Source organism: Lepisosteus platostomus, chromosome 26 (genome assembly GCF_059453375.1).
Source record: "Lepisosteus platostomus isolate fLepPlt1 chromosome 26, fLepPlt1.hap1, whole genome shotgun sequence".
NCBI classification, from domain to species: Eukaryota; Metazoa; Chordata; class Actinopteri; order Semionotiformes; family Lepisosteidae; genus Lepisosteus; species Lepisosteus platostomus.
This window is the reverse complement of record NC_142636.1, coordinates 15,154,811-15,180,614: the sequence shown is the minus strand read 5'-3', so window position 1 is coordinate 15,180,614 and position 25,804 is coordinate 15,154,811. Positions and strand designations below refer to the sequence as shown.

The following is a 25,804-nucleotide window of genomic DNA, read 5'->3' as shown; positions in this document are numbered from 1 at the left end:
TCAGGGGCTGCCCCTTACTCTCCCTGACTCGTTTACCGAGTCGCAAAAATGCACTCGATTGTTGTTTTAAACCCCCCAAAAAAGAGTCAAATTAACAATAAAGAAGCTTCTGTTTCGGGGTTTTTAGGTTTCCCACACTGTTGAGTTCAAGGGAAAACCATTCAGCTCTCTGGCGCGAAGGTGAAACGGAAAAATCGCTGTCGTGTAAGGTTCTGTATGCTGAATTGCGGTTGAAATGGTGAAAAAAATGCACATTATGTATATCCAGATTGCATTATCTTTTTTTGAAAACACAGTGGAACATTATGTCATACAGAATTGACTGTTCTTTTGATAAGAATAATTGCTTCACACCTTCTGTAGTATTTGCTGACAGAGGAAGTTGTTTTCTGTCTATGACAGATTGTACTTTTTACGGTGTTCTAAATTTGCTTTTCAGAATTAGTTTTCACTTCTTAGAAGTCAGTTACCAAAGCCTTTGTGTACTAGATTTTTTTTAACATGGAGTATCAAATACAAGGTAAAAGAAAAAATCTGAATACGAGTTAAAGTAATGTAATTACAGAAAATCAAATCTATAAACGTCCACATTATTTAATATTTAAGCCATTAGGTTACAACTTCAGCATTTTTTAGATCTCAGTTAAACAAGGCTGGGTCTGGTCAGTATTGAGATTGCTGACCGCTGGGGAAAACGAGGTCAATGCCATAAGTGGTGTTAGTGGACCAGTAGGTGGTGCTCTTCTGGACCTGAATTTCCAAACAGTACTGCAGTATGATGACCAGGAACACATCTTATGTACGGTGCCAATCTTCAGATGAGATGTTAATCTGGGGTCCTGAATACTAGGTCATTAAAGATTCCCCAGCGCTGTAAGCATACAGTATGTGTGTTCACCCCTGTTGTCCTGGTTAAATTCCACTCTATGCTTGACCAATCTGGCCTCCCTAAAGATTTGCATTAATAAAACTGATGAAGTTTCTCATTACTTCCCCCTGCTTTGCAGTGGGGCTGCTTGGTTTCACACAGGTGGGGATGCGCTTCAGTGCAGTAAACCACAGTGAAGTCTTGGTAAAATCACAGTGTGGTGCAGTAAAGAACAGTGAAATCACAGTAAAAGCCCAGTGAATGTGCAGTAAAACACAGTAAAGCCTGATCTGTACCAATGAAATCGCGTTCAGGGCAGATCGAGCTGGGAAACCACGACAAAGCAGTGAAGACCTGATGCAAGTGAGGTACAGCTGCAGCAAACCAACCAGGGGTGTCATGGTGTGCGCAGGCGATGTGCTTCTGAGGTGCTCTGCCAGCGCGGGCTGTCAGGCGGTGTGCCCTGTGCCCTCTGCGGAGGGAAGGACAGGTCCTCTAGCTGTTGCTCGGTGCATGACTGGGAATTTATTTTTCCGTTGTTGCTGTTTCTGTATAGGAAGTACAAATACATCTAGGGCGACTTACTGGACACCGTTTTGCGTCAAAACGGTAATGCTGCAGAGTGCAGAAATGTCTTGCAAGGTTGTTTTTGTCTTCAGCCCCCATCCCGTCCTCCCACAGTTTTTTGTACTGGGCATTCCCACTCAGATGGAAGTTTCAGATTTCTGGAGAACTTGTTCTTGCAGATATTGTGACTGTAAAAATTCTGAGTGCATCTACAGAAGTCAATACAATTGCAAGGCTGGCTGCAGAATGTTTAAGGTTTGCTTTTGGGCTTCTTAGTGAGGTTACTGGCTAAGCGTAGGGTGGGATAGGATCTCAAAGATTCTGGTTCTGGAGAGTAAAAGGGTTTCTGAATAAGGGGTAAGGAGCAGTGCTCATTTCCAAAAGGTGTCACTTAACAGAAACCCAACGGCCATATCTCATGCATTGACTCATCTTGCTCGGGTGCCCAGCAGCTGCAGCTCCTCCATTCACACTCGGGGTTGTGCCAAAGAAGTTACAGGTCCCCTCTGTCTGGACCTGGTGTCTCAGAACAAAAGGATTGCATGAGACAAAAACAGAGAGAGGCAGAAAAAAAATATACCTTCTTACCCAGACAGCCGCCCACCTCCTTTCCACTAGCCAATCGTGGCATTATCGGGCGCCAGTGTCACCCCCCTGCCCTCCTCCTGCCCGTTTCTGCCATCTTGTATCTCAACATCTTGCCGTTTCGCCCACGGAGAAGCCAGCTCAGGTGCTCGTTTTCCGTCACTGGGGTCGGGTGTGATGGGAGGTGTGTGGAAAAAGAGGGGTGGAGAGGACAGCTCTTGCTTTTATGGGATGATACTGTAGGTACTGCAATCTGATAGCGAGGGTGGCAGCAAAGGTGTGCTCCCGCCCCCGCTTTTCACACGCGCCTGGGTGCCCGCCGTGTTTTCGCAACAAGAGCGACGCAGAACCTTGAGCTTCTGACCCGTAAGTAGCGGGACTTTGCCGTGTGGACGATCTCCACTTCGCGACCTCCTCCTCCTGCTGCTCGGTTCGCTCGCGGTCTCGGCGGGTTCCCTCGGCTCGCCGGCGCCATGGGAGGACAACGCCGCTCCCGGGACCAGTCCCAGAAGGGCTTTCCCGAGCGCATCGAGGAGGACGAGGGAGACACCTGTGCAGGATGCAAGTTAGTGTGCAGCAGTGCTACCTGATGCTGCATTACGGTATCCCAGTCAGTACCGTACCGTACAGTATCGTCAAACACTGTCGCTGTGAAATCTCTCTCCCAGATGTCTCTATTCAGCTTCCCAGAAACAAGTGTCCTTTGGCATAGTGAGTTATGGCATGTGTCTGGGGAACTGTGCTGTGTAGGTGAAGAACTGGGGGGGGTGAACAGGTCGATAATCAACACTATAGCGTGCTATATTATTCCACAATATGGTGTTAGCTATACTGTAGTGCTGTACTGTATCTAATTTGTATTGGTATGTACAGTGCAATATATCTTATAGAATAATCAATAGCTGAATTTGGAAAGTGGGATCTGAGATGGAAACAGCCATTTCCTCCTCCCTATTTCCAGAAGCTTGTTGGAAAAGGAGAACTGGGGGATGGAGGGGTCACGGGGTCATGTGGCATGGCCATAGTCTCAGGGGAGCCGCGCAGGACCTGCGCATGAGTGAGATTGCAGGAGATGCACCAAGGTGCGGCGCCGAAACGCTTCCCCACTTCATTTCCTCCCGTCTTTTTCAGAGGGCGGTCACAATGGCGGAGTCGTTTGATTTTTTGGGGGTTTTACGGCAAAGGCGGAGGCAAGCTGCGTCAGAAGAGTCTGCAGCTGTAGTGTGAGCAGCAGCCCGAAAAATGACACAAGGAGATGCAGACAGAGGGGGGGTTTCAATGTCATCTTCGTCACCCGGGTCTCACTCAGTCGTCCTCTCCTTCTCAAGCCCCGCTCTCTTGCTCTTGCTCTCTTTTCCACAGCCCCAGCTGAACTCCAATTTCGCAGGCAGTTTTTATTTTAATGTTTTTTTTACTGCAGTCTTCCGACCGCAGATCCAGACGTCGGTTGCAGTATGGCTGGCTCTCTTCTGAAATTACTCTGGCAGGGCCTTCCGAAGGCGTCTCATTCATTCAATGGGGACTGACTCATCCCTGTAGTGCTCCCCGATCTCTGTTGACTACCTCTGCTGCTGTGCGTACTCTCTCTCTCTCGTTCAGCCCCGCGCACCAACACTCTCGCGCGCCTCTCTTTCTCCCTGTTGGGGTCACTGAGCCCCTGAAGGGGCATCCAGCTGGCAGCACAACTTTTGTCCCCGAGCAGGACACAAGGCCTGATCTCGCCTTGTGAACTACGGCACTGGTTCAAGCTGGAGAGCCGCTAGGCCAGCGTGACCAGCAGAAAGCAGCCACACTTCGGGTAGTTAAAAAACACCAGACAGCTGGTATCATTTCAGCTTTTACTGGATTGATACAGCACTGCTTTAGCTTCTGTATGTCCTTTAAATAATGCCGAGCATTTTGTATAAGAATTTCGTCTTGTGTCCGTCGCCGCCCCCCGGGAATCGAGGGGGAGCTGGGTGTTACAGCCCCAGGAGCGAAGGCGTGTCCCGCCAGAGAACAGTGAGGGGGCCCGTGGCCGTGGCAGGGCAAGTGTGATACGACATTTACGTCACTTTTGTCATCCCAGTGGATTCGTCCAACCCTGCAGTGCCGCCTGGCCCGGGTGACACCCAGCTGCCATTCTGCCCCAGCAGACTGGGGGGGAGGAGAGCTGGATTCAAGGGATCAAGGCTGACCGATTGTACAAGACCAGACTGGGGACTAGCCAGGACACTGGGGTTAACACCCTTACTCTCACAGCAGCCCCGGGATCTGTAATGACCTCATCCAAAGGAGGGCTCATCCTGTAGTACAGTGTCCACATCACCATCCGAAGGCATTACTGTGGGCGTTCTGGTCCAGTGGGAAGAGCCACACCTACTGGTACATCAACCTCTCTTACATTTTTAGTGAATCAGTTCTTGTTAGTTTTAGGTTTTAAAATATCAGAACCGAATGAGTAAAGAACAGAACTTACAAACACTTGGAGTCCTGATTTTCAAAGCTCTCCCATTGGCCATGCATGGCCTTACTCCGCCTTGCTCTGAGGTTTATTTTTGACATTGTATTTTGTTCTGTATTGTATTAGCTGATTTATTTTGTTTATACATGAGTTGTTCTCGGGGCTGGCCAAGGGAAGAGCCTGTTTGGTCTGCCTACAGTAGCTCTTTTAATTGCTAGTAAATCTGAACAGTTTTTAGAAATAAATTAAAAACATTTATAGTCATGCGAATACAATATATTCTGTACCTCTTTATGTACATTATTACATTTTATTGTTATTATTGAAAATATACACTATATCTGCTTTGATCTGATTGATCAGGAGTCTTAATGCATATGGAGTCCGTCTGTACTACCTCTGTTCATTTCTATGCTGTTAAGTTGTTCAACTGCTCATCTTCAGTCACCTTTACTAATGGTATCAGCTTGAAGTCATTACCATTAATATAAATTGTGTTTCTTGGTCCTCTGTGTGTCTTACCTGACAGGCAGGGTTGAAAAATATTCCAGAAGTTAAAAAAAAAAGTCATTTGATGTGTGGGGCAGGGATAAGATTCAAGCGTTTCAGTGAAGAGGTGCTAGTAATAATGAAAACACCATTGACCTGCAGAAGACTAACACGTTTGTTTAAAAGAAACATTTTGTCAACTGATGTTTATCTCGGAGAGGATGGGGCTTGGTTCTGTTTTGAGTGTGCTCTAGTGTAAATGGAGACTCTGTTGCCCGGTCGAGACCTGGCTCCCGCGTGCTGGCTCTGCCATTGAGTCACTTCAGGAGCCCTGCCAGCAAGACCACGATCTCGAAGTGATTCGGCTGGCGCAGTCGGCCCCGCCGCCACTGGGAACGACAACAGCAGCTTCGTCTTTCAGGCACTCTGAGAACCGCTTCTGATGCTTTTGCAAGAATGCAGAAGCAAAAGGGCAGTCATCTTGTTCTGTAGCATCGGGACCCACTGTATCTGGGATACTTAAAAGCAAGACCTGAAATCTTTTTGAACAGGACAGCCGTTTGCCTCTCTGAATGAGCTTTTTTTTTAGCTTCTGTGATGTTTACTAAACTTCCTGGTCTGGTATCATCGGCATCAAACTGGTATCAAACTTGAATAGTTTGCTCATGATACCTGAATCTAGAACATTGATGTAAATTAAGAAAATGGTGAGCCTGATACAGATCACTCTTCTACAGTACTTACATCACTATACATTCACCAGTTCTCAAACCAAATACATAACTTACCCTCACATATATTGTAATGCCTGCTGGCTACAGTTTTCTAATTAGAAGTCTTCTGAACATTTTAATATACCAAATTGTGTTCTGTTTGTATCCACTACTGCTGTGGCTGTTAATCGCCTTTTCTAAGTCATTGTTGGCTGTCCTCTAGAATCCAGATGGTCCTGTACTTTAGTAGCCTTAGATGTGATAGAAGACTTACCGGTTTTAATTGAATGAGCTGTGATTGCCTTCCTGGGCAGGACAGCACCCCTCAGAACGCTGTGCCGTTAGAAGCTGGAGGAGACAGTTGAATAGGCAGCTCCAGCCAAACGTGTGCAACACATCTGGGCCTGTGACTGCGCTTTGCCTTGAACATGTAGCACTTAAAATGCAGTTTGCATCCTTGCAGGATGATTTTGCAGGTTTGCAGAGATTTTAATCATCTGTGCTTGCAGTTGCTAAAATAGACCATGGTTGAGACACCACCTTGCCCCTCTCTTCCTCTCCCTCCTTTGTTCCCTTGCACAGCCTCTATTGTTCATACTGTTACTGGTTCTCGGAGCTGCTCAGGGGCAGCTGTGTCATCGTTTTTTTTACATTCCTCTGGAAGGTTTAAGAATAAATTTGAATTCGGTTGTAACATTATTGCACCGTTGATTTTTGGTGGTGTCACACGGTAGTAGCATGACTATGCGGTGCTTCGGTAGATTCGTGGCAGTGAGAGCTTGACCTTGTTCATTCCTACAGGTCTGGCAAGCCGGCAGGGTTTAGTCTTGTTTTTTATCTTGAACATCCATGTCAGTCTTGAGTGTGCGTGATGCTTTATTTTACCTAGAAGTCTGCAGAGGAGGGCAGGGAGAAAACTGAAAGAAGATCAGCCTGCCGGGCAGGTGACAGTGAGCGCAGGTCTCGGAAATGGCAGCGGGGCGACCAAGTCCGTCTTTTTTTCTGCAGTTAGTCATCTGTGGACCACCGTCCCCCCCACACTCCCGTCTGCCTTGTCTCTGCACGGTGACTCAGTGCTGGGGCTCTGATTAATATGGGGGTGAAGACAACCTCCTGACGAGCGTTAGACCAACAGTTCAGGGGAGGGGGGACTTCAGATATTACTGGGGCTGCAGCTCTTTGCGGCTCGTTCAGCATGCCGTCCCACCCCACACACGGCGCGGGGTTCAAGCTCGAACACAAGTGCGCTGTGCAGGGGAGAGGGGTGTAGTAACAGTTCTGGTTTCAAACGGTTTGCTCTGTTACAGATGTAGCAGGAGACTCCTGCTTACGGTTTTTTTTTTAAAGCACTTGAAATTACCATGTGTTCTCTTTCAGCATAACATTGCTGGTTGTTTTAATTACTGTTGTTCTTTTTCTAACTGGAGTTTGGAAGAAGGGGAACCTTGTTAAGATAGAAGTCAGTGCGGCAGAGCCCTGGGTGTGCTGTAGGGGAGTCTGATTTGCTCACTCACAGGCATTGGCACAGAGGTCCTCCCTCTGAGCAAGCAGGTCTTTTTTTTTGCTTTAATGGGGACATCATTGAAGGGTTGCCACCACTTGTTTATTAGTCCCAGATGACACTGTAATTTTTAAGCGTGCTCCTGCAGTTTTACCGTCTCCATGTGAAAGTTGAGGGTTTTCTCAGGAAGAACACCCCTTCCTAAAAAAGGAAGAGTGAGGACTTGCAGTAGCGGTTTTCATAAATGTCCCCCTCAGGCAGGTGCTGGGTCCAACCACAGCTTCACTGGGCAGGTCTGTGCTGTCATCGCAGTCCAGTCCAGTCCAGGGCAGGACGCCAGGGAGCCGGTGAAGACGCGGCAGGTGTGTGGTGAACGTGCACCAGACACACCGCCGCTAGACTGCCATGCGCATCTACCTCAGCCGGCTTCTGCAGGGCGCTGTAGAGATGGAGAACTCGGGGCCGTATTATTTTTTAAAGCATTTTGCTGAGCACATGTCCATATTTGGAGTGAATATGTTCCCTGCGAATGCTGACGAGGAACGCAGCCTCAGTTGAGGCGGCAGAATCGCGAAACGGAATGTTTTTTTAAAACGATGAAGGAAGAGCAAGGGAGAAAGCTTTGAGTGTAGAAAAAAAACTGCTCTTCGCAGGAAAAAAACACTCCGCTTTCCAAGGCTGGCGCAACCGTTTTCCGCAGGCGAATTGGCGAACGCGTTTGTGCGCGCCTGTGCGCTTGCGAGCTCACCTTGTGCCAAGACATGACTCAGCTGAGCGCGGAGCCTCGCTGCGGGATGCTGCGAGGGGTGGCTTGGCTCTACCTTTGAAGGGAACGGCGCTAAGGTTACTGTACATACAGTTGGTGACTCATTGCGAAAGTGCACTGATATTACGAGACCTTGTTTACAGCCTCTTGTGGTGCAGCGCTCCTGCTGCGACTCGCAGACTCTCACACACACACAGGCGGCCCTGACACCGTGCCCTTTGGCACAAGCCTGTGGGCACTTGTCTTGGAGGAACGGGAGGTGGTACTCCACAGCTGGAGCTGTCGCCGTCTTTCCCCGCGAGCTGGAGAGGAGAGTGGCCGTTTGTGGTTGTTGCCGTTTTCTCTCTCTGCTCGTCGCTAGCTGTGTTGTGTTCCTCCAGCTTAAACGCTAGGTGATTTTCAGAGTTGCAGGTGGACCACGAGTCCTCTGAGAATCTTCTCTCACCCTTAGAGTTCCACTCCTCTACCTGTGTGTTCTCCGAGTCCTTTATTACTCTTGTTTTTTCACACCTTTTGGAGAACTTTTTTTAAACAGATGTTGCCGTGTTGACGAAACTTGGCACACTGTGCCTGATGCCATTGGTTCCCTGCGTAGAATTAAAACTCTTCATTGTGGCTGAGTTCTTCATATTCAGGGGAGCTTTGCTAATGATTAGTAAGTGTGGAAGGGAAGGCTTGCTGGCGTCCTGTCAGCGAGGCGGTCGGTGTTACTAACTCCTGAGGGAGAGCGATGGGGAGGCAGAGAAAACTAAAGTCGTCTAGGCTGTGTTCCAAATTCAGTTACATTTTGTGTTCTACACACCTATTTTTATATTTCTTCAATCATCCGAAACCGATGATCAGGATGTGAGAAAAGATTTTGTCACCACAGAATTTTAAATTTACCAGGTGACAGCAGTGAATAAGCTAGAGAACTTAAAACTTCTTGGAAATGTATGCAAGGCTTTTAAAGAGCATGCTGATCAGTAATGCCCATATATTAATGCATAGAAACCTCATTCTAGCATTTGAAAGCAGAAAAGCTGATGATGAAAAAGGCAGAATGTTATGAAACTGAATAAATTATATTTAGCAGGGATATAAATGCCTATAGCTTGTTTTAAAAGTCCTGTATGGCAAATATTTTGTTTTATGTTTGTAGAATGTGTTTTTTTTGTATTTGGCTTATTGTGTTCATATTTCTGTACTTATTGTAAAGGAAATGAGGTGGTAGAAAGATATGACTGTTGCACGGATTGGTTTTGGTGAGCCATACTTGTACTGATACGTATTCAAATATATAACTGTTGCTCTAACAGCATAGCAATATATAATACATAGTTAAAAGTTGTATATAGCAACTTATTGTGCAATGCTGTTTCTCTACTCTAATCCATTCCTGGCTGTAAGATTTGGGACAGGTCCGTCTTGGAACCTGAAGCATCCAGCAAAATGCCAAAGCCTGGCCCGAGCTGTCCATCCATCTGCTCCCAGAGATCTTTCTGGAATTCTGGGTGAGATCCTGGGATCAATAAGATACTGGCAACGAAGCGAGCCAGACTGGCTTTTTCACATTTAGCCTTCCTGTGCTCTCTTGCTGTGAGTGGATACACTGATGCAGGGTACACACACACAGCCCTGGGGACCTCCGGGTTCCATTCCTACTTAGTTCTCAGTTTCTTAATGGAACTCTCTTAATCTTTAGCCACTGATTGCAGAAACCTCTGTACTACAGAGATATGATAATATGAAAATTTGATATGCTTGTGTTTATTTTTTCATCAAAGATGGCAGAATATTCTGTATACATCTTTTTATTTTATAGTCAGAACAAGAGCAAGGGCTTGCAGGTTAATCTTCAGATTACTCACTCACAGCGTCTTGCTCAGACAGCCTGATCGTGCCGCAAATAAGAAGAGAAAAACTCTTCTGGAGAATTCACACTTAGTGGGTGAAACTTCTTGAGTAGTTTTTGTTTTAATTCCCCAGCAGGTGAAGCAGACTCTGTCCTTCTGTTGGCCTGTTCTCATACTGGTGTGGGAATGTGTCAGTCATGTTTGTGACAGGACAGCCCATCCTGCTTCTATGTTTTAAAGTTGTGCTCATGACAGATTGTTATAGGAAATTCACCGGATACTGTATGTGCTGAATTCCCCATGGTTCTCATCTTACTAGGACCCTGCTTATACTTTACTCCCCACCATTTGTAACAAAACTTTACCACAATCTTTAAACCTTTACCATGTGTGTACTTTTTACATTGTACGAGGCTCTTGGCACTGTTCTGTGTTTTTACCCTGATCTCACTGTGATTTACTGTACTGGACTGTGCTCTTACCCTGATCTCAGTGTGCTTTACTGCACTGTGTGTTGGAACAAAATCAAGCAGGTGTGAGGGTCCCCAGAGGGCAGGAACCTGGACCCTGGTCTAATGTTACAGAGGGAATGAGAGTGTTGTGCCACTGAGGGACTGTGTTGTCACACTGCCCAGCATATACTGCCCAGAGGGTGGGAGAGGCTGCTGATATTAATGCTGTCACACTGTGTTCAGTATATACTGCCCAAAAAGTAGGATAGACTGTTGGTACTGATGATTTGACACTGTGTTCAGTGCATACTGCCTATTATTTAAAATCTTTCCTCTGCATTATTAGTTCAGTTCCTGAAAGCCGAAAGGAAAAAACGTTACAAACGTGATAAAGAAATTAACAAAGTTGGCACCTCTTCACAAAGATTTTAAATAAGGTTGCACTTCTGTCATTCTTCCCAGAGACAGATTTTGACACCTCTCTGAAACAGGAAGCCATGATCGCGTCATATAGAGCTGTACCACAGTGTACACAGTGCATTAAAGATTCAAGCAGTTTTTAAAAAATAGCTTTTAAACTATAATAAACTGTTGTGTAACTTTCTAAAACCAGCATCACTCCCCTCAGTCCCCACGCCTTTTCACAACATTTACTTAACGTTTACTTGGAAGTCCTGATGGCCACGGTCAGAGAGCTCTTACGGTCAGTGGCCGTCCACTGGCCTTGCCGTGATCTGACCTCGGCTGTGCTCCTGGAGAAGAAGAGAACAGAATCGCAGTGGCGGAAATGAGGCAGCCCAGGATCTGTGGTTTCAGATTGTTATCTTCTGTTTCATTTGCTAAGCATGGGGGTCTGCAACCCTGTTCCTGTGGAGCTGGTTCTCATTGCAGCTCAACTATGAACGACTCTTCTTAGTCAGTTGGTTGTTTAAATAGGCGGCAGTAGAGCAGGAAGAAAGTCCAGATCTTTGCATGACTTTTCCTGAACCCTACAGGACTGAGGCTGTCATGGGCTGGGTTTGCAGACCTTTTACTTAGAAGCAGACCCACCCCAGGACACCCCCAGTCTAGTAGGCTCATCTCACCCCCCCTCACCACAATGCCACGCTGTAAAGAGGTGTCTCCTGGCTGTAGTCCTCAATCTTCTCTTCATTTGTATTTGTTACCTTACAACTGGTACCAGCTGGTAAGCCTTTCTTATTTTATTTTACAAGTGGTTGCCCTTGTATGTTTGGGCTGAGTGTGTGTGCAATACATTGTTACATTTTTTAAAGATTTCCTTTGTGTGTTAGCCTAAAGAGTGAGCCATTTTAGCTTGGTTATTCAGCTTTGTCCTATTCAGCGAGATTAACAAGCATAACAGAAATCTTCAGCATGTGACTGGGCAGAGGGAGAAAACTGTGAGGATGTAAAGAGGATAGACAGAGTTCCACACGGATACGTGCACAAGTACAGAGCTCCACACGGATACGTGCAAAAGTACAGAGCTCCACTCGGACACGTGTGAGTCTCGAGGTGGAGCACAGGACCATGTTCCAGTGAGCCAGAAGCGCTAACCACACTCCTGTGCTCATTAAAATCCTTGTATTATCTAGGTGGCATATGGTTCTGCTCTTCCTGTAACAACACAGATCCACTATAGGACATCACCATGATGTTTAAACGCTATGCATGTTCTGCAGATGCCTTACTGCTGGTATGGGTGGCGGGTTTCTCTGAGGAGCTGGAAACTGTGGTGTTTGATCACCGGTAGCTGGTGAGCTGTGACGCATTTTTCCTTATCTGTACTGAAAAATAGATAGTAATCTGGGGTGGATGAAAAACAAGGCCCACACAGCAGTGCACAGACCTCTGGCCAAAAGACCTGATAAAAAAAATGTTTGGATTGTTTTTTTTCTTTTGTTTTTCTCTTTTGTGTTCCTAGATCCATGTGGTGGGCGTTCATTTCTGATGGTTTCTCCTGGTGTTTACACCCTTCTGCCACTTGGAGGTACAGCTCAGTGTTTCAAACAATAATCAGTGTGGTGTGACTTCCACAGCAAGATGTGCATCCAGTCACAGTGAGCCTTCCTCCACCTACCCGTTTTCCTCGTCTGTTGCCAGGTGATTTCTTGTCGCACTCTGGACCGCAGTGTGCCAAGCTTGACGTCAGGGCTGGAGAGGTCTGGCACTTTGTCACTGTGTCTGTGATGCCGCAGTCGGGCAGCCCCCTCGCTCTCTGAGTCACACATCTGGGGTCAGCTAGCCAAGTGATAGCCGCCCCCCACTCCACTCTGCTTGTGTTGAGCATCGCTCAATAGGAGAAGTTTCCACTGACAATTTTAAGAGCTGCTATTCCTGTATCTGTAGGTTGTAAGCTTCATATTATTCATTTGAAAAATAGTTTTTCATGATGCACAGAGTAGTCTATTGTTATTGTGTAGCTGATACATTTATCATTCAAAAAGAATTTAGCATAGGGATGCCGATACCCAGCTTGGGATATGCACAAATTGGGCTTGAGCTCAGGCTTGGAGCCCAAGACTATGGCTTCACATAGTGAAAGCCGTTGTTCATCTCTTTTAGAGCTTTTAGCTCTTGTCTGGTAATCTAATGTCTTTTTTTTCCAATTACATCACAAAAATTAATTAAATAAGGAAATAAACCTTCTTAAATTAGAAGAAAACCAGAAAGATGAAAGACAGAAAAGGTTGGTCTACTGAGAACTTCATGTCCAAACTTGCTGCACAGAGAGGCCGTGTCGTCCACTTGTGTCCTTTGCAACTATCCGTAACACAGGATAGAAGTGGACTTAATTTTGTCCAAGTCTTTGTGAATGTCTTTTGCTTCTTCTACAGTGTTTCATAATCATCTTCTTTTTTTTTATCATCTGTGATCTTGGTTAGTTTACTAGCAATTCTGGATTCTAATGTCAAAATTCTAATGTGGATCGTTGATACACATTAGCAAGAATAGTGTTCCTAATATAGATCCCTGAGGTACTCCAGTAATACCATCACTCCCAATTTAAGCATTCTCCTGTTTTCCATTTTTTTTTCTAACCTAAGGAAATTGTCTGAGACTGAGAGGAAAGTAGAATACTTAAGCAGCTCTTGGGGAACTCATGTAGCTGCCTTCTTACACAAATGCACTATTGTACTGAAAATGATACATGATATCGACTAACACTCTCTCAGGACGTACAGTAAAGCTACAACAATGGATTTCCAAACATCATGAGTGATTTTAGAAAACCCTTCCTAAATACCCTCGTCCTTGATCTTTCATCTCTTGTGGCTGGTCTCAGATGTACACAGCTTGGCCAGCTGTTTCACTGCCACATGTCAAGAAAACTTCCCAGGGCAATGCAGTCGACAGCTTTAAAACTATTCCACATTGACAGCGGTAGTTTTTTAGACTCTCAACACAAATTTATTTAATCCCATTTCTACTTACAGCTGCTGTGCTCCACTGCTGATGACATTAATGGCTTCTGGATGGTAGCTTGTTTGTGGCGCCACTTGAAATAGACTTTTACAATTGTATTTTTCCTAAACCTCAAAACTGGAAATATGCATAGAATATTTTGAATCCACCAGTGCCAGTGGCTTGCTTTTACATCATTATAAAATATGGAATCATTGTTAAACATTCGCTTTCAGTTCTTTTAGTCAAAACTTTGATCAAATAATTATTTTCAATTAGATTTTTTAATGCAGCCTTCTGCTCCTCAACCTTTTCAGCTGTCAAGTTAATGGCAGGATATTGGGAGAATGGAGGATTCAGTGACATCACTGAGAGCTGATCTGGATTGAAACTGGACTGTGGTTTGGGCAGTGTCAGCTCGGCTTCACTGGGATACCAGGACCAGGGACACGGGAGGGGTTGACTTTGAGAGAATTCAGGACAGAAAGCACGGTCGTGGACTGCGTAACTGCAGTTCACGTTGTAGGACAGCTGCTCTTAGCCCTCACTGCAGCCTGCACCCCTTTGCTTCTCTCACCCCTTATCAAAAATCATTCAAGCAATTTGTGTTTATAATCATATACCTTCTTAAAAAAAATCGGCACATCTTGCACTGTCAGAGCATCTCGCAGCCCCACAGTGTGCGGCACCACTGATGTAGCGACTTTCAAGAAAACCGCTGGGCGAGATTGTTGGCTTGGACAGTGAGCCAGATGTGATGAAGACCCCCGACACCCCACTCTGTTAGTGACCTCCCTTCTGTTCTTGTGCTCCTCTGTACAGCCAGGGGGCAGTTTGCGCCGAGGTCTGATCTTACACCGGGGTGGAAATCACCCTTCACACTTACTGGCGCAGATCTTACTGTGAAGTCTGTTTTTTTCCAAATAACTCCTCCTCCCTGCTTGTATCTTGTCATTTGTTTTTTTTAAGTGGTCACTCGCCTTCAATAACACCACCTTTACGAGCGGCTGCATCTCTTTTCAGAGGCATTGCAGCCTGCAGAGTCTTCTGACCACATGCAGCTGTGCGTCCCTGACCGTCACCAGAAAGGCGCCGTGCAGGGGGTAAGGGGAAAGGAGATGAGCAGCTAGCAACAAACACGGAGGGAAAGAGGTCACAAGTAGGTGTTTTTGTGTAGAAAAATCAAACATCAGTTTTAGTATTGTTTTTACACATTCTAGCTTTCCCACTATTTTGTTTTTTAAATGATGGTATAACTATTACATTTTACATTGCATTGTAACTTTGCGAGTTTACAATGTTGCACATTTTCGGACAGGAAAGGGACCTGTCGAGAGCTGAGACCCATCTAGAATGGAGTCCTGGAAAACCACACATAACAGGTTAGATGAGAATTTTCTGAATTTCTTAATTTGTCATAAAAATGAGTGTAAACAGCATAAAATAATCCAATTATAACAATTAATGTGCGTCCCTGTATGATTAATTACCACTTAGGAAATGTTACCAATGGGAGGAGCCATTCAGCCCATCTGGCCTGTTGGGTTGTACGCATTGAATTGATCCTGGGATCACGTGCGGTCGGGTCTTGAAACAGGCTGGAGTTCTGCCCCCGTCAGGGCCATGCTGAGCCAGAGCCTAAACTGGCCAACAGTAGTTGTTGTACCCATTGGGAATGGTCCCCTCATGGGTGTGGGTGTGGCCAACAGCGTCGTACCCACACACACGGGGGTACCACTCCCAAATGGGCAAGGACCCAGTGGTGCCAGGGAAGAAAGTGTGGCAGCCGCCAGCAGAGCGCCACCTGTCTTTCGGTAGCAGTAATGCAAGCCTGCCGCCCTCTTTCCTGCAGTATTGGTATCCTGAAAGAGGAGCGAGAACAGTTCACAGCGGAAGAAGTCAGAGCCAGGAGTCACCACTTGGAATGTCTTGTTCTTCCGGGTGGCCCTGGGTGTTGCAGTGACGGGTAAGAGAGGAGACGCGGATTCAAACCAAGGAAAGTGTTGGATATGACATTCGTGTAGGCAGGGCTGGAAAATGCATACAAAAGTGGAACAATCATAGAATAAGCATTAATGAGGATATATGAAAATAACAGAGACATGATTAGCTATGGAAAAAGAAAATGAAATGGCAAGAATCTCAGCCACCAGAGCTGAGTAGGTAGATAACAGCCTTTTTCCATGGTTCTCTTTATTGAAAGACTAATTTTATCTTAAATGCAAATCTAGACTGATCCTAACTGTATGTTTATCATGTTATTTCTCGCTTGCTTAAAAGCATTCTCTTACTTTAATACATAATAGCCAGTTTATTCACTGAAACTGTTATTGTTTGACAAGCCATTGAGATTTGTCAATGATGCCTTTCCTGAGGTCTGACCTTTCTCTCTGAGAACATTGCATGTGGTAGTTGAGTGGCTGTTGTGAATTAACTCTTACTGCTGGCATTCTTTAAGCACATCTTCCAGGACCTGAAAAACACCAGCCAAGTCATCCCGCGAGGAGTGTTACCCATCCTCTTGTGAATTTTTGGACACAGGCATGGCTGTTATGCAAAACCTGACATTTGTATCTGGGGTTTCCCAGAGATCCCATGGCCAGTCAGATCGAACAGCAGTCCGCCTACAGCCTGAATACTGTTCCTCTGCAACTTTCTGTGGCTCAGCTCAGACAGGGGTACCCCACCGTTCCAGCCTGTCAAGACACTGTACTCTCTGATGAACTGTTCTGAAAACGCTTGATAACCCGCCTCACAGCGGCTGTGCTTACCAACACACACGACCGTGTGGGAACTGCATGACTGGACAGGGCCATTCCGCCCCTCGGAGTTTGCCAGAACTAAGGCTTTAGTAATAATGGCTCTAACACTGAAGTCAAAATGATCAATATTAGGAAACGATCCTCAAATCGCTGAGTCAGTTTACCATCTTTTGTTTTCCCCAGAAAATGTGGATAACTCATCGTGTTATGCAGCAGTATAGATATGCACTTCCCCTTTTTGGTTTCCATGAAATCCAGGTGCATCTCCAAGGTCCCCTGCCCAGTCTAAATGATAACTTCAGGGCCCTGAAGGCCGGCTGCAAAGCTTACAGGCTGGGCAGTGTCTCCCTGTTTTTACGGGAGTTACTGGCGACACGCTCTGGGAATGCAGCGTGTTGCTCGGGCATGGGGTATGATCTCTGGTCCAGTCCAGAGTGGCATCACTGCAAACAGCACACATCTCTTTCCCCTCCTCCAGCTGTCTGTCGAGCGATTTACAATATGGCTTTCGCTCTGCCCTTCCACACCCAGGTTGACACCCAGAGCTAGCCCCCTTTTGTAGTTTCAGAAGTGCTTTTAAAATTTTGCTCTCCCTCTGTTGCCTTTTTTTTAAAGCTGTTGCTTTTGCTTTCCGAGGAGGTGACTGCGGTTGTGCCTTCCTACCTGTGACATTACAGAAAACACAAATGCCTCGCGGAGCTGGACAAATAAGATGAAACATGTGAAAGAAAAAAAGTTGTGTGATGGCAGACCTACAGCTCCAGTTCAAAGACAGGGGGCTGTGTGAGTGGCTGTGGTTTAGACAGTGCTCTCTGAAAGACGAAGTGCGCTGCGCACTCCTCCTAACCACACGACGCCCCATGACCTTTGTGCACCTGAGTACCATGGGTGTTGCGATCAGAGCCCCAGTCACGGCCTGGCCAAGTGTCCACTCCTTCACGAAGAGGCGTCAATGGGCGCAGACTTTTTCCATCCCGGTTCTCTCTTATCTGATCTCCATGCAGCCGATGAGTAATGTCATCCTGTGGTCTCGGGGAGCTGTACTGGTGCTTGGAGTTGATATATGGGTTTATATAGCTATTTTTTTCTTGTTTCGTTTTCACTGCTGGATTTCTTGCTTGCTATTTTTTATTTAAAGGAACTTAAATGAAATGTTAATACTTGAAGCTGGGACTTGATACAAGGTTTTTATATTAAAAACATTTTCCCGCTTGGGAAAGGAATGAAAACATCTCCTTACATTGGAGTAAATGCAAGACGATGTACTGTAGTCACAACCAAGCTGTCTGTTGGAAAGCTGTCTTTTCTGAACTGCAGAAGAGGAGTTACATTTATGAGTTGTGTGAGCCTGATTAGTGGGATGTTGTTGGGATGTACATTTTTGCTGCTGTTGGTAGTGTTTCCCCTTGAAAAGCCAGATCTAGAAACTTCGCCACAGGCTTCAACAGCATCACTAAGAACCTAAGAGAGGAGGCCATTCAGCCCTTCAAGCCTGATTCATAATTAGTACTTGGTGCCAGAATCTCATCCACCCTTCTCGTGAAAGACGTCAGGGTCTCTGCTTCAACATCATGGCATTCAGTCACAGTTTCCTCTTGTGCCCCCTGGTTAATTTTTCAGAGTTCATTCTGTCGAAACCCGCTGGTTTGACTTTATCAGTGCCTTGGAGGGCTTTGAATATTTGTGTCAGGTCACCTACGATGGAATGAAGCATATTATTTTTGGACTGGTTGATCAATTTGTTTACTGTCTGGTTTTCCTAATAAAATACCACTTATTAAAAATGGAAATGTGTTTAATATCTGAATGATTTCACGCTCAATATCAAGCGAAGACCCACCAGAGGCACTCTTGTGCAGCTCTCTGCCCCATTCGGGCCAGGGGTCAGCCTCTGATACAGCTGTAATATACTGTATATATATAAATGCTTACTTATGGTTGCGTTTGAATGTGCACAAATATTAAACATCATAATAATGGTGATGATGATGCTTTGAATTGATGAAGTTTGAAATCTACAGAGATCCTCAGTGTCCAGGCCTGAGCTCCTGCAGGCGATCTGTAAGAAAACAACAGGAGCTCTGAGACATTCGGGCCTTGCGGCAAAAAAAAATCCCTTCTGAGCTCCTTTTAAGAAATGTACTGAAAGCCTCGTCACAGGAGAGCAGTCACAAGTGACCCCAGACGTGTTTGTGCGTGTTTGTGATGATCGGAATCACGCAAGGCTCCCTGTTCTGCTTAGTCACATTTATTTTTTTCTTTTGTCACAGCCTGTTAAATGTCAGACCAAACCGAGAGATACTGCCAAGATGTAGAACGCTTACAAGAACGCAGACAGCGTGAGGTGAAACCGGTGAGCGCTCTGTGATTTGTGCATTGTGGAGTCCGTGGTGAGTGACAGAGGCGTCTGTGCTGGGTACACATGTGCGCTTGGAAGTTTGCCTCTAAGCCTTAGAAAGTGTCGCAACATGAATATTTCTGTTCTCATGTGAAGTGCTTGATAGGTATTACTCATGATAATTGACAAACTGATAAACTTATTAATCAGCGTTTCTCAGTCTATTGTAGCATATGACTAAATGATGTGAATGTACATTAAAATAATTTACATACTGTAATAATTACAGTAATTTGCATACTCGTAACCCACATACTCTATACTAAATATACTTATCAAACAAGCTATTAACAATCAGTTATATGTAATAAACTATGTCAGTCACAAATGAGAACAAACTCTTTCCTAATACCCAAACAATTCATCATTAGCAGACTTTACTACAACTGGTATTGCATGTAATAAATTAGAAGTAACTGTTTCGAAATGGAACCTGCAACTACTAATCAAAAATGCACATCTGTATTGGTATTTATTTATACAGTTTATAGACGTGAGGAGTGGTTCATCTTGAACTTGCTCCCTGTATCTGAAGTAGGGTTATTGACTAATTTGAGCAGTTCAGCCAGTGGGAGCTTATTTAGCTACCAGTGTGCTGAGTGTGCGCCTCGCCGCAGCCTGGCTTCATGCTGAAGGGGGGGGATGCAGATAGCAGAGTCAGAAGGAGAGTGTCCTGCTGTGTGCTCTCTGGAGTGCCTTGGGGGAGGCTCCTGCCGGCTCTGTGAGGTAAGCGCTCCGAGCTCCTGCCATCTCTGTGAGGCGTGTGGAGGCTGTGCCCTCTCTGCACTGTGAAATCTCCTCGGGGGAATTCAGCTGTGGTTTCACATTCCTCCTGCTATGGTTTTAACAGGTCCTTGTCAGGACTTCACCGTGCCTAACCAATTAATCAGTCATCAAATCACCCGAGCAACAGTGGCACATGTTTATACAAAACTAGGCTCTTTTTTGGTTTAGCTTTCAGTTGTTCAGTCTAACCATCACACTACAAAAGGGAGCTTTGATTGGAAGACTTACAGAATTACACCTTTCTTAATTCTGTGGGTCATGCAACAACAGAATTGCCAGAATTATGAGAGGCAAGACCCAAACTGTCAATTATTGGTGTCTTGAGGATTAGACCAGTGCTGTCCCAGAAGAGGAGGGTGTCCAGCGTCCTGCCCTTTCAGATCCCTCTGAAGTCAAACGGTCTGATTGCTGCTGTGTTGCAGTCTATAGTTCACATCGGTATCCGTAAGCCCTCCTTTAAGGGGACAAAACATACTGAGGAGCACAAAAAGATGTCTTGTTCTGCTGATCTGTTAATGCTTTCAGGGTTATTGATTTCTTTTTTTGATTTGTTTTTTGTTTATTTTTTGTACCAACTCCTGCAGTCTCCAAACCTGTGCATTGATAAACCAAACCAGCTTTCTTGTTTTGACTGTTGTGTGGTATTTGATTAATGCAATCTTCCTTTTCTGTCAATTCTCTGTCGCATGGCTGTGACAGTTAAATTTCATGTGGCCAGAATGATAAGTAGTGGAAAAAGATGTTCATAATCAATCTATCCTTTTCATTTTTTTCTCAGCTCTCTCGTAATTGTACAGTAAGTTGAAGAAGTCAGTCTTCTTTTTGATGAAGGTGTTGGAGCAATGGCTTGAAAACCCTTTTCTCTTTGTTCCCTTTTCCCTTAATATCCACTGTTTCATTTCTTATTTCATCTCTTTTTGTTCTCTTCTCAGTTTTCCGTGCTGTTTCCGGACCTCGCCCCTGCCTGGTGTCTCAGCGTGGGGAATCGGGCGTGTCACTTTTTACTGCAGAAGATCACCTTCTTCGTGCCAGCTTGTGAGTTACAAATGCCTAATGTCTGCTTTGTAAGAGTAAAGCGTATGTGAAGCATTTTATTACTGAACACGCGCGATATATACTAACAAAGCCTTTGTACTTTTCCTCACCTTGATGTAAAAAGTGTTGAACAGCTTGCACATGCCATGTAACCCAAACGTACCTGCACATGCCTAAAATAATGTGTTACTGATAACATCTGCATCATAGCAGCATCTCGGCGCTCCTCACCAGTTCACACTTATTTTTTACTCGTCCGTGGGCTTGTAAGAACTCTGCTTTGATCTTTTTTTTCATGTCCCAGCATTTCTTCTTAAATATCCTTTTCAAATTTCAAATTGTACACACGATTCGATCACGAAATCAAGTAATTTTTCTCTCTTTACCCGGGCGTGTCACCACTCAGCTGATTAATTTATGTGGCTGATGGTTTTCTCCAAAGCCACTTGTGCCAGTTTATACCACAGGGCACTTTTGAGTGAAGTTCAGCAGCTCTGCCCCTCCCAGGGTTGGAACTCGCAACCCTTGAAGTTCTTTCTAACCATTCCGCCACACTGCTGTCAGTGCATAAATGGTATTGCTGTAACCTTTATTACCAGGAAGAGTCCATGGAAACCACATTTTCCCATAGAAAACAAATTTGGACCCCCAGGTGAGTGTTCCTTTCCTGTCCTGGGTTCCTGGGACACTCACCATCCCCACCCAGTCTTCCCTCCACTGGAAAATACATGTTCCATGTCACCCCTGGAGACCTATTTGCACTATCACGCCTAGAGGGGCATTTTACTGGCATAGTCTGGGTGTAGAACCTCGGGGGTACAGCAGCATTTCCCCACCCAGGATTTGAACCCCAACCTTCAAGTTGCTAAGTAGCTTCAAGGCTATGAAGCACAGCCTGCAGTGTTGCACAGCATGTTAAAAAATGTTAGTCTTTGATAGGATCTGTTGTACAGTATAATGAAGCCCTTAATTCGAGCAGCACTCTGTCCGTAACTGTTATTACACATGGTTATTGATCATCATATATTTAACCATCAGAAGCAGAAAGGATCATTGAGCTGCTTTGGTGAATCAGTGAACATTAAAGCGCCAATAATAGGATGTTTTAGATATTAGAAGAACTGGCAAATAATGATCACACTTCTCTTGAATCAGTCCAAGAAGAGCAAGCAGATGTATTCCAGGGCTGAAGGGAGTGTCCTCCGCTGACAGCCTGAAAGAACTGAGCCTTTTCAGTCGGGTAAAGAAGGCTGTGGGGGGACCTGATACAAGTATTCAAAATCCTCAAATGTGCTGAAATACACTGAGTCAACTTGACTTCTTCACAATGGACCGTGAAACATAGCTGAGAGAACACGAGTGAAAAACTACAAGGAAGCGCACTTTAAACTGAGAGGCTTTTCTTCAGACAGATGGGTTGTGAGGGTATGGAACGAGCTATCACCCCATGTAGATCACACTGCCGTCAAGAAACAGCTGGATGAGATCCTCCAATCAAGTAGCAGCTAACTACCAGAAGAGCTACGACCCATCTCTTTCCCTGTGCTGAATGATCTCTTCCCATTTGTGACTGGTCTTGTGTAAAAAATACCCCTTTGTATTTTTTGCATCGTCAAACCAAAAGCATCTCCACTCAAAAACTGAACATGAACACCTCTCTGTGCATCTGTGTAGTTGTTTCGGTCACACCTCATCTGGGATGAGGCTCTGTCGTTTCCTCCTTAAGAAACTCCGCGGTAATCTTTCTGCTCTGCTGACCCCTGATTTTTTCATTGAAACGAGAGAAGTCCCCTGACTTCGGGGTGCCCTGGCGGCCTGGTCGCTCACTGCCAGCCGCGCGTATTTAAATGCTTTCGATCAGCACCCTGTGCGAGGGGGTCTGGCTTCGGTTGGAGGGCCTTTCGAACTCCTTGGTGTCATCGGAGGGACTGGAGGAAGCACCTGCCAGGTGTCGTCTCTGGAATTTAGAAGAGCTGTGGGCGGATCAAGCCGAGCGCTGGGGGAGATGATTCAGAACCCAGTTTCACATTTTAGCCGTTTGTTTTGCTTCAGCCTGACACCGGCGAAGGTGTATTACCAGATTTATATCGCAATGAAATGCTGATTGTCTGGTGAGTCGCAATTCCGCGTTGTATTTCCATGTATGGTATTATTAGCTACCTGACAGCTTCACTGCCCGAAATAGGTGGGAGGGGACCTTTCTATGGACATGGAGGACATGTTTTTAAAAAAGAGATATTTTTGGAACAGATTGTTAATTGTTTGATTATTGATTTACTGATTTATTAATGTGACTTTGTGGCTGTGAGATCTCAAGATAAGGTCTGTGTCCAAGTGCAAGAGCTTGTGGGTGGTTTCTCTCCTTCTGCATAAGAATCAAATACATCACGATGGGTTAAGTGTCACATTCAATCACACTAAATCACTGTGGTATAGATATCATTTTCAGCTGACACATAAAAGACACATACTGTACATGATATAGATATTGTAGATGATAACAGTACACAACATTGCGTTTCAGTACAATTGACCTTCTTACCCTTTGAGTAAATATTTATGGATGCTTTATTTAAAGGTGAAAGCTCTTCTGTATTTTGTACATCAGATTTGTAAGCTGAGCTGCTGTGTAAAAGACTTCTTAAGTCTTGAGCCTTGACGTGTGTTACGGGCATCAATAATTTCCTGTGTTTCCGCCTATTGTGACAACAGCTCAAAATACAGCTTAGCTGGGGTGAGGAGACACCAAGCTCGTCATTTAGCAAAATCTTTAATTCACACTGATCAGAATCTTCAAATAATTTGTCACGGCATCACCAGGGAAACTGAGGAGCCAATGTAAAGTTGTAAAGAAGATCATCCACATTTACCAATCGGGTCAAATTGAGTCATTGCCAGAAGCTCCTTGTCATTAACGTCATTTGTTCCTCTGTGCACATCCGCAAAGCTGAAAGGCTACAAAATGCAGCCCTTTCAGGAGCAACAACTTGTCTTATCGAAATGTCTAAAATGAGAGGATCGTCATAGATTTGTGTATCTACCCAAAGGATGATCAACACTGAGTGAAAGGAGTCGAACTGTGAAGAAAGTCTTTTGCATAGCCGTGTATGGTGTACAAGAGTTGAATTTTACAGTCCCGTTTAAACATCTTTTGCCCAGAATGCAGCATTTTAAGAAGCACCCACTAATTTTAGACAGTATTTTGTATTTCAGAATATCCATTTTGGACTGTAGGTCAAAAACCATTTTAATACTCATAATTCCCCAATTACTAGCACAGACATGACAGCTGCTTATAAATAGTGATCTTGTGTTTTAGAGTTAGCGTTCAGTGTTAAATTGGTATCTTTTTGTATGGTGTTTTTTTTTTGCAAGTTGTTTCATTATGAATGCCTTTTAGATGATTCTTCACAGATTTACCCTTTCCTCTTTTCAGCATCTTTAAAAAAAGATTCTTCTTTATCATGGACAAGTGATATAGGAGTGTTAATACAGTACCTGCAGATTATTTTTTTAGTCAGAAAATGTAGCTTTAGACAGGAGGGGAGGTTAGATTTCCCCCTTAAGCTGGAAGACATTAATGTGCAGCTTAAGTATCTTAGCTTTTAAATACTAACATATAACAAGTTAAATATTCTTGATCAATTAACATAATAATAGATACAGATAAGAGTTCTGGCAGTGAAATACTAAAAAGTATTTTGTTTTGCAGTTTTCAGGTGGCTGTCCACCTTGTGTTAATATAACATGTTAATTTGCACTCTCCTAGCTATATTTTTGTTTGACCTAACTTTTTAAAAATAGTCTGCTTTTCTTGCATCAGATGTTAAAACTCCTCAAATTAATTTAGTCCTTGACACAAAAAAAAAATCCTCAGAACGCACTTTTGTATCATTTAACAGAATTTCTGTTTTCCTCGGTCTCCCCAGGCGAAAGCGTGCCAGCCTTCGCCCGCGCCGCTGTGTGTGCTGACGGAAGGGCCCGCCGGCCAATCCCAGCCGGGCTTCGCACCCCCCGGCGCACCAATCAGGCGCGCGGGGGCGGGGAGCGGCTGTCTCCGCGGTGGCCGGAGTAACACTTTACCTTAGCGGCGCCCCGGGGAGATCAATGTCATTTGCAGCCGAGCCGCGGTGCGCGCTGTCTTGTGCACAGGATGGAGAGCGGGCGCAGCGCGTCATGAGGAGGTGAGTGCAGCGATCCCTGCTAGAGCCTCTTGCCCCTCTCTCTCTCTCTGCGGCGTGACCCTGTCTTCTGCCACGAGAATTCATTGTGCTCTTCCTTTTCTCTGGTGGTGCAGTTCTTGCATGGGGCTTGAGTCACACACACACTGTTCACACAAATCAACTGCTTTCTTTTCTGACTTTATCCCTTCTTCCCCTCTGCCCTCTTCAGTTCAGCGAGAATGGCATTTTCACTCCTGGAGGTGTAAATACTTATTAATTTCTTCCGTGTGACACGACCATGCGGGGATGTGTCACTGCAGTAATGTTTTCCCCTTTGGTGTGACCCAACAGCATTTACATTTCAAAGCCTGAGACGGTACAGAGCCCCAGTACTGCCTTCACTTGTCCTTGTAGGTACTGTACTGTGATTTCAGGCTGTGAATGATGCATAACAAGTTAGGTGGTAAGAGTTCATCGCTCTCAAAAAGAAATGGAATCGGACTTTGGCAAAACTCATAGACAAGATCAGTGTAATTATGTGGTCGGATTTATTACAGATTTCAGTTGTTGTAGGAACTGCTGATCATGTCACCGATGCACTGAGCATATGATTGTTATAGCAGTGTAGTTAGTATTTTTAATAATACAGAATTAATAACTTGAAATAAATTCAGGGGATACATCACAGCTGGACACTGGAACTTATTCCGTGACGATACTGTAGGTAAGTTATTAACCTGTTATTTAATTTCTTTTGTGAGCAATTTCGTTGAGAGGCAGCTCAGTCTTGTAATACATTCATACCTATACAGCAATACAGCATATCTGGTGCCCAATGTTTAATTTTGTCTGAACATCCTGTTTCTGAAGCAGGATGGTTTGCTGATTGATTTCACAATAGATTGTCTTATAAAAAGTGCTAATCAGTCAGTCATCCAGTGGTCAGCTAAAATATTCTACAACATTAACTCATGCACCATACAAAATGCCACGCCACTATGTGTTTGATTGTGTATGTGCGTGCACAGAGCTAGGA

The 25,804-nt window shown here is 44.9% G+C and overlaps 2 protein-coding genes across 3 annotated transcripts in view; one reads left to right on the top strand and one right to left on the bottom strand.

The window, feature by feature from the left end:
- Positions 1–25,804, bottom strand: part of kcnj20 (potassium inwardly rectifying channel subfamily J member 20) — a 181,203-nt gene that overhangs the window by 110,993 nt on the left and 44,406 nt on the right. The gene's annotated exons all lie outside the window — the stretch shown is intronic.
- The window catches only part of zbtb32 (zinc finger and BTB domain containing 32), a 46,488-nt gene continuing 33,281 nt past the window's right edge, over positions 12,598–25,804 (top strand). The window contains exons 1-6 of the mRNA XM_088621261.1: positions 12,598–14,783; positions 14,943–15,006; positions 15,477–15,590; positions 18,657–18,739; positions 20,503–20,605; positions 24,535–24,789. The gene's annotated coding sequence lies outside the window, so the exon portion shown is untranslated. The remainder of the gene's footprint in view (positions 14,784–14,942; positions 15,007–15,476; positions 15,591–18,656; positions 18,740–20,502; positions 20,606–24,534; positions 24,790–25,804) is intronic.